This window comes from Oryctolagus cuniculus, chromosome 8 (genome assembly GCF_964237555.1).
Source record: "Oryctolagus cuniculus chromosome 8, mOryCun1.1, whole genome shotgun sequence".
Taxonomy (NCBI): domain Eukaryota; kingdom Metazoa; phylum Chordata; class Mammalia; order Lagomorpha; family Leporidae; genus Oryctolagus; species Oryctolagus cuniculus.
Genome location: NC_091439.1, coordinates 65909330 through 65918841, shown reverse-complemented (window position 1 = coordinate 65918841; position 9512 = coordinate 65909330). Strand labels below are relative to the sequence as shown.

The 9512-nt window shown below is 42.5% G+C and overlaps 1 long non-coding RNA gene across 1 annotated transcript in view; it reads left to right on the top strand.

Annotated features, from left to right (window-relative positions):
- Positions 1-283: 283 nt before the first annotated feature.
- The window catches only part of LOC127483289 (uncharacterized), a 37383-nt gene continuing 28154 nt past the window's right edge, over positions 284-9512 (top strand). Inside the window, exon 1 of the long non-coding RNA XR_007909436.2 lies at positions 284-412. This is a non-coding gene — a long non-coding RNA (uncharacterized lncRNA). The remainder of the gene's footprint in view (positions 413-9512) is intronic.

Genomic DNA, 9512 nt, shown 5'->3' with positions numbered 1-9512 from the left:
AGTCTGTCAGCATACACACAAAAAATATATATTTATCTAGACTTGCCAAAGGAGCAACATTGTGTCTGTGTCCACCTATACTTATGCAGGTACAGAGAGCCATCCTGGGGTGTTCCATTCCACCAAGCAGGGACAGAAGGTCTTTCATTTCTTTGTTGTGGTCTTAAACTCATTGCATAGGGGTTGGCACTGTGGTATAGTGGGTTAAGCCTCCGCCTGAGGCACTGGCATCCCATATGGGCGCCAGTCCATGTTCTGGCTGCTCTTCTTCTGTTCCAGCTCTCTGCTATTGCCTGGGAAAACAGTGGAGGATGGCGCAAGTGGTTGGCCCCTGCATCCACATAGGAGACCCAGAAGAAACTCCTGGCTCTTGGCTGCTGATTGGCCCAGCTCCTGCCATTGTGGCCATTTGGTGAGTGAACCAGCGGAGGGAATACCTTTCTCTCCTCTCCCTCTCTCTGTCTGTAATTCTACCTCTGAAATAAATAAGTAGAATCTTTTTTTCATTTCATTGGCATCACTTCCAGAGAATGGCATTCAGTCTCCTCTCGCATCCACCTACCTTCACTTGTGGAGACCATTGCAAAGAAGGGAGTCTGGCCACTTAGCATATGATCTGGATAGTATCAAGGATGCTGCTTGTCCAGATCCATTTGAAGGACTCTTTAGTGTGTTTGCATGGTGATAGACAGGCATGAAAAGATGGCAAAGAACCATTTCATTTCTTAATAAATCAATGTTAGTTGAGGTATAAGTTTACAGAAAGCTACTGACCACAATTTATTGAGCACCTACTATGTCTCCAGAACTCTATGGGAAGTTATTCCTGCATTTTCATGTATAAACCCCAGATCACCCTTACAAGGAAGGTATTACTGTTATTTTTCCCACTTTACAGATGAGGTAAGAGAAGCCCAATTGTTATAGGTCCCTAAATGTCCTTCCTAAGACAGAGAAGTTAGCTTCAAGAACAGAATTGTATTCAGGATAATGTTAATAAGAGTTTTACAGTGAAAATTGGGAAATCGCATTAGCATAAAAGGATAAGAAGTGGGTACTGTGTCTTAACTAACTGCCTATCAGGAGCTAACTGACTGACTGTCTCACATTTTCTCTCTCCTCCCCCCATCCCTTCAGTAGACCCTGGGCCCAATTCTTCTTTGTCTAAATTAGAGCCTTTCAGTCACTCAGTGGGGTCAAGTGTGCAGCCTAAGTCAGATGTCTGGCCACAGAACAATCATTTCAGATCAGAGGGCTGAGGTTATGTGAGTATAGGAAACCATCCTGAAATGCGCTGGGAAAATGGTATGCAGTGGCAGAATCCCAAGTCACATCTGTGTGACTCAGAAGCCCACATTCTGTCGTCTACTCTGCAAAAGGAGGCCGGGCAGAGAAGGGTTGGAGTGAGCTATAGAGCTGTCTGCCCACAAAGGCCACCCCCACATTTTGCAAGGCCTAAGAAAAAGCACAGGAATTGGCAAGTGCTCAGAAATCATTCTGTCCAAATTCCTTCGTTTATAGGTCAAGGGACTTGGCAATATAATATGGTTAATATTTACTTGAAAGATATTTGGAAAGAAAAAAAAAAACATGTAGCTTCTTGTGAGTGCAAAGAAAGGCTTTCAAATATTATAGGATTTAAACAGGGGGAAAAAGCACAAGATTTCAGTTGCTGGAACACCGTGTTTAATCTACCCAAATCCATCGCTATAAATCAAGTCCTTACTTAACATTTCATTTTAACATTAAAGCCAAAGTTGGTGAGAAAAATTAGTTACCGCCTCTCCCACAATTTACAACATGGGTTGCCAGCCTAGCTCTTGATGCTATCATAAAGAGCTTGTATAGAATCTTGGAAATGTTTTTTGTAGATTTCCCCAAGAATGCTCACAAAGAAGCCCAAAGGCAGAGCTGTACAGATATTCTTGGCTCTGAGTGTTCAAACTCAAAAATTTAAATGTTCAGCAAACATTTTTGTGAAATGCTGTACATTAGTATGACGAAGTGCTAGGCAACTGACCAGGTTTAAGAACATGCAGAGAGCCGGCGCCGCAGCTCACTAGGCTAATCCTCCGCCTCGCGGCGCCGGCACCCCAGGTTCTAGTCTCCGTTGGGGCACCGGACTCTGTCCCGGTTGCCCCTCTTCCAGGCCAGCTCTCTGCTGTGGCCAGGGAGTGCAGTGGAGGATGGCCCAAGTGCTTGGGCCCTGCACCCCATGGGAGACCAGGATAAGCACCTGGCTCCTGCCATCGGATCAGCGCAGTGCGCCAGCTGCAGCGCGCGGGCCGCAGCGGCCATTGGAGGGTGAACCAATGGCAAAGGAAGACCTTTCTCTCTGTCTCTCTCTCTCACTGTCCACTCTGCCTGTAAAAAAAAAAAAAAAAAAAAAAAAAAAAACCATGCAGAGAGTGAGATCCCAGTGGAAAGAACGGGGCCATCAAAGAAGAAGGTACCTTTCTCTGAAGGGAGGAGAGAACTTCCACTTTGACTAAGATCGAAGTCGGTGAACTCAAAAGGTTTCCAGAGCCTTGGCAACTCATGACTAGAGCCTAGGGAGATTACCACAAACAAGAATGTCAAATTGTTAAGTCAACAACAGGAGTCACTGTGTACTTACTGCTCATGTGGGATCTCTGTCCTTAATGTGTTGTCCAATGTAAATTAATGCTGTAACTAGTACTCAAACAGTATGTTACACTTTATTTTCTGTGTGGGTTCAAACTGATGAAATCTTTACTTAATATATACTAAATCGATCTTCTGTATATAAAGATAATTGAAAATGAATGTTGATGTGAATGGAATGGGAGAGGGAGCGGGAGATGGGAGGGGTGCGAGTGGGAGGGAAGTTATGGGGGGGGAGCCATTGTAATCCATAAACTGTACTTTGAAAATTTATATTTACTAAATAAAAGTTAAAAAAAAGAACATGCAGAGGCAAAAATTATATAATGATTTAATAGAATGCAAAATAGCATTAATCCCATAATCCCAATAATATAAAAACACAGATAGCAAAATACACACCAGAGAAGAATGCATTCTATAAACACTCTATTAAGTTGTTTTGTTCAAAGATTTATCTATTTATTTGAAAATCAGATTTACAGAGAGAGTAGGGGAGTCGGCGACAGAGAAATCTTCCATCTGCTATTTCACTCCCCCAAGTGGCTGAAACCAGGAGCCAGGATCTTCTTCCTGGTCTCCCACATGGGTGGCAGGGGCCCAAGCACTTGGGCCATCTTTCACTGCTTTTCCCAGGCCATTAACAGGGAACTGGATCAGAACTGGAGCCGTTGGGTCACATCACAGCATCATAGCTGGAGGCTTTACCTGCAACGCCACATGCTGGCCCCGAAGAGAGCTTTTTAAGGATAAACAATCTTCAGTGATGTTTCATGGGGTAGTATTATTTTCATTGAGGATACCATTCTGTCAGTAGTAGTAGCCACGATTTATTGAGAAATCATGAAATGCCTTACTTATATTGTTGAAGTTAACTCTTACTTGGAAAGTTTTATTATAAGTCATGCTTTACAGAGAAACTGAGGCTCAGAGAGATTAAGCAAATTGCATGAACTAAGAGTCTAAGATATTTTCCCCAGAGCTGAAGTTTCTAACTGAGAATTAATAATGACAAGAATAACAGCCAACACTTCCGGGGCCTCCAAATGGGGGAGGCAGTGGTCTCAGTACTTTTTTATTTTATTTTTTTTATTTACTTGACAGGTAGAGTTATAGACAGTGAGAGAGAGAGAGAGAGAGAGAGAAAGGCCTTCCTCCCATTGGTTCACTCCCCAAATGGCCACTACGGCCGGAACTGTGCCAATCCGAAGCCAGGGGCCAGGTGCTTCTTTCTGGTCTCCCATACAGGTGTAGGGTCCAAGCACTTGAGCCATCCTCCACTGCCTTCCTGGGCCACAGCAGAGAGCTGGACTGGAAGAGGAGCAACCAGGACAGAATTCGGCACCCCAACTGGGACTAGAATCCGGCGCCCATATGGGATGCTGGCGCCGCAGGCGGAGGATTAACCCAGTGAGCCATGGCACCAGCTCCAAGTACTTTTCATTTACTAACTCAGTCTCACATCAGACCTAAGAGGTAGGTGTGATTATTATTACTCCTTCTGATGGGTACAGAAAGCAAGGCCCAGAACCAAGCTCCCCAGCCTGTCTGTGGTCCAATTAGGATTAGCACAAGTCTACACCACTGTTCTAGTCCTGGGGCTTAGTGGAAATGGCAAAGAAGGCATGATGAAGAAATAGTTTTTTAAGGAAAAACTAAAGTACTTGCAGTAATAGCAATACAACTGCAAACATTCCAGCTTCAGAGAGTAGAATAACCAGTGGTTTTATTGACAAACAGGGGAGGTAGATTTGAACACATGCAATTTTAGATAACCTTGAAATCCTCTAAATGCCACTTACAATTGGGTGCTGTGGAACACAGGAATGGTTATGGCCAACACAAAATGGATCTGACACCACAAAGAGGTGATAATTCTCAGCTCCCCATGTGAACTGATTTCTTGAGAAAGAAGTTTTGCAAAGAGCAGGATTCAAGAAAATTGGAAATAAAACAACAAAAGATGATCAAGAATCTGAAAACAGTGTGGACAGTTACCTGACCCAGAGTGAAGGAACAGTGAGAACTCGGCAGCAGGACGACAAGTGGAAAGCAGAGTAGGGAAACAGGAATTTGGTTCCCAGAGGACCTCTGTGAGGTCGTTCTTTGAGGAAGAGGGGAGACTGCAGCCAGAAGACTGGGGAGCCAGAAAGGGTGCAAGTCATGCTTGGGGAAGGAAGCAAACAGAGCTGAAGGAATGCTGGATTGTGTGGGAGTTTCTTTGACAGCAGTTAGTGGTCTGTGCAGGCAGAGTGGGGGAAAGCTAGTAGGCCTGGAGGCCCTCTCCACGCAGGAGAAGGGAGTACCTGTGGACATGGGTCCCCCCCCCTGCTGGGAAGGGCCAGTGGGAGAGTTTAGCTTTCTGAGACAGAGCTGCCTTGCAGGTGAATGTGGCAATTGGAGGGAAGCAGAAATGAGTGCATCCGGGTATTACTTAAATAGAAATAACATATGGTTTATTTACCTATTATCTTACACAATTTACTCTTTTATCGCCTGCTCTATGCTGCTGAACTGTGACCCTCCAAATGCAACATCTCACATCCTGTTGACACTTGGCTTCCCTAACAGTTCTGCCAGTGAAAGGCACTAGAGATTCATGAGGGCAGGAGGAGGGAGAGGGTCCTTTCTTCCCAGTTCCCATTAGTGCCAGTCCATGTCACACAGTGGGTTCTGTCCTCCAGTGGTTGTCAATCCTCCAGGCACAGACTTGCCGGATTCCCTCTGCGGGTTCAGCAGCAGCTGGGCTACACACTCTCAGCCACATAAATACACAGCTTGCCTTCTGAGAAATCCCTGGGCGACACACTTTCTTCAGAAGTCCACACCCCAAACTCCCAGAGCGCTTTCTTTGAAACCTTGGTTCTGGTAACCCTGTCCCTTTCTTTTCTTCTCCCAACCCTCAGGGAGCATTAGTGTTCTATGTGACCTCAGCATGCCCTTTATAATCTGTCAAGCTTCCAACAAGTCTATAATCAGTTTTATGTAATAAATCTACTTTGAAATATAATCACCTGTTTATTTGGGGAGCATGGGGGGAGACAGAGAAAACACTCTCATCTGCTGGTTTACTCCTCAAATGTCCACAATGAATGTGACTGGGCCATGCTGAAGCCAAGACCTGAGGATGCAATCCATGTCTCCCATGGAGGTGGTGGGGATCCAACTACTTGAGCCATCACTGCTGCATCTCAAGGTTTGCACTAGCAGGAAGCTGGAACTGGGAGCCACAGCTAAGAATCAAACCCAGGTACTCTGACATGGTACGTGGGTGTCTTAACCAGTAGGCGAAACACCTGCTCCTCCAGTCTTCTGTAACTGGAAACATTGCTTAGTAATTGCCACCAGCAGTGGTCTCGGAAGCAGACTCTGAAGTACACATCTGTGTTTACACAGATTGAGTTGATGTCTTCTAATGGTTGTCATTTGCTGAAATAGAAAGCACTGCAGTGAGTATGTTTCCGGGACTTGAGAAGAAAGGGAAAGACCCAGAATATTCAACCGAGTGGAAGCCAGTAGAGGTGCCCAACAGGGTCAAGTGGCTTTTTTCCATTACAGATTTGTTAACAAGCGTTGGCCTGCAATGTTTTGCATGCCCTCCATTTCCTGCCAATGTGTTTGAAACATGTAATACTTTTTTTAACCCTTGTATGAAGTAGTCACTGAAAATGCTGTTCCCAGCCATATCTACCTATTTGCAAAATGCTTTGAAGCTTGTTTTAAATTTTTCATGCGTTTTACATTTTGTGGATCTTAGAATGTAACCAATGCTTGTCTTGTTGTCATCATCTTTCCAGTTTTATTTCCCAGTTTTCATTGTTATAAAAACATACATGAATATTCACAATATACTATTTTTTTTCTACAATGCTTCTTATGAATAGTGGTTTTTCTACTTACTACTTGTTGAAGTCTTTATTTAGTGGAGGGTTAAGCTTGTGATTATAAAGTAATTTAAAAGTATGTCATTGCAAAAAATCAAAAGAAAAATAAGAAAGGAAAGAGGAGAGTGGGAGGGATGGCAGGGTGAGAAGTATCATTGTGCTGTTAAAACCATATACACATTAAATACATGAAATTTGTTCCCTTTGTATAAATAAAAAAAATTTTAATGGAAAAAAGAGGTGTTTTCTCACCTCTTCCTACATTTATTCTTCCCTAGAAGCCACTGCATTCGACTTTTGAAACTTATTCTATAGATTTTTATCTGTATATCTCTATGTAGTATGTGTTGTTCTTTGGACAGTTCTATGGATCTCCCATTTTTTGGGAGGTTGAAGATTTAGGGTAATCACTACTATAATAAGACCCTACTTCTCCATTTTCCAATAGAGCAATAGAATGATTCACTATTATGACTATGAAAATGCTGTTTACAGATGAACCATGTGATTTGCAATGATTTTCTTTTCTATTGACCTGAACAATTTTCTTTTTCCCTAGAATTAAATGCTACCTTATAAAATTTAGCATAGGGGCCAGCATTGTGGCACAGTTAGTTAAGCCACTGTGACATAGTCATGCTATATCAGAGTGCCAGTTCCAGTTCTGGCTGTTCCACTTCTGATCCAGCTCCCTGCTAATGTGCCTAGGAAGGTAGTGGGGGATGGCCTAAGTGCCACTCATGTGGGATACCAGGATTGAGTTCCCAGCTTCTGGTTTTAGCCTGTCCAAGACCTGGCTGTTGCAACATTTGGAGAGTGAACCATCAAATTGAAGACACTTTCTCTCTCTCTCTCTCTCTCTCTCTCATTCTGCCCTTTAAATATATAAATAAATCTTTTGCAAATTGATAAAATAAAAATTAGCTTAGGTTCTCTTTGACGTATCCAATTCCCCAAATCTCACCAGCTGTCTAATTCTCCCCACAAAGTTCTACAGACACGTCAGGTACCTCATCCATTTGTCTTGAAGGAAATTTCTCCTGGAGTTTCTTATTGGAGTCTTTGGTAAGACCTGCATGTGTTCTGCATCTGGTCCACACCTGCTGTATTCCTTTCATGTGACTGCCCCAACAATTCTTTTTTTTTTTTTTTCAAACTGGATGACTTAAAGCAACAGAGGTTTATTTTTCTCTTGGTGCTGGAAGTCAGAGATCTGAAATGAAAATTGCTAGGTCCAAGGCGAGCTGTTGGCTAAGGAGCATGACTCAGAGGCTCTGGGAAATAGTCCTTGCCTTGCCTTTTCCGCTCCCACAGCTGCTAGCACGGCCTGGCTTGTAGCGCTGTTGCTCCCCATCCCTTTCCTTTCCCCTCCTCCCCCTTCATCTACTTGTCTTCGGAAGTCTGTAGGACAGTTTGTTTATCCCAAGTAGTCTGAAATAATAATACATTTGGGGTGGTTCTATTTTTGTCCATTTAGCTGGCATTCACTGCCCCTCCCGCCACATTTTCTCTATGAATTCGTTTTGGAACTTACTACTAAGACAGTGTGTTTGATATGGTACTCTAATTCCCTCCCACCCCTCATTCTCCCCTTTTCATGTCTTTTTGAGTTTTGCTTTACTTTCTGGGAAATTTCCTGAACGTACCTTTCAACATGTCTATTGAGTTTTTAATTTATGCTATAATATTTTCATTATGAAGAACTTACTTTTGTTCTTTATATTTTACATAGGAGAGCCATTTTTTGTCCTTCTGAATATAAATGTAAATGAATATATGCATGTCTAGTATATGCATAATATGCATATATACATTTATATTATAAAAGTTATATATTTCATATTCAGATAATTTTTTTTCATTTCCCCTTCCTTCATAGTTACTATTTCTTTCATGTTCACTTCCCTTCTGCTATTCTGTTGTTCTTTTTCATCTTCTTTAGAAGTTCTGAGTGGTTCAGCGCTGTGGCGTAGCAGGTGAAGCTGCCTCCTGCAGTGCCGGCATCCCATATGGGCGCCGGTTCTAGTCCTGGCTGCTCCACTTCCAATCCGCCTCTCTGCTATAGCCTAGGAAAACAGTAAAAGATGGCCCAAGTGCTTGGGGCCATACACCCGTGTGGGAGACCTGAGAGAGGCTCCTGGCTCCTGGCTTTGGATCAGCACAGCTCTGGCCATTGCAACCATTTGGGGAGTGAATCAATGATGGAGGATCTCTCTCTCTCTCTCTCTCTCTCTCTCTCTCTCTCTCTTTCTCTCTCTCTCTCCCCCTCTCCCTCTCCCTTTCCTTCTCTCTCTGTGTAACTCTGCCATTAAAATAAAATAAATACTTTATTTTAAAAAAGTTCTGAGCTTCCATCCACTACTAATACATTACAGCGTGGTTTGGTGGCTGGGAAAAACCTCAAGTTCAGATGTTTTAGGTCCTTTTTTTCCCCATTTCCCCAAGAAAAGAAATTATGTTTCCACTCACCAGCATTCTAGGAACATAGTGGAGGGTGAATTTTCTCAAAGAATGCCTGTAAACCCCATGTGAGACAGATGGGGAGATGACAAACCATTTGGAGGAAACTGTAGCAACCCATGACTATTCAGGCTAACCCACAAAGTCTGGTCATTTTAATCTCTTAAATCTATAAACCAGAATTCTTTAAAGTCCACATCAACATGATGATAACCTGAAAACAAAGAGTCAAATAACTCACATGTGTTTTAAGGTTTGTGAATATAATCAGCTTATTTGAATTACCATCTGTTTTATATAAATTTGGCTTTTGCCCTCTTAATGATCCAATAAAAAAGTAATATTTCTTTATCTCTGCATCTTATAAGAGTCCTTGAAAAATTTATAAGTGCTTCAGAGGTAGCTAAGAGTAGTTTGTCTTATTTTGACAATAATTGCCCAAGCTTTTCTTTAAAAATAGAAACAAGACACCATGTGCAAGTTATTTTACAGTTATATATGAATGTCAAGAATTGAAAAATTTACCTTTACTTTACAGCATTT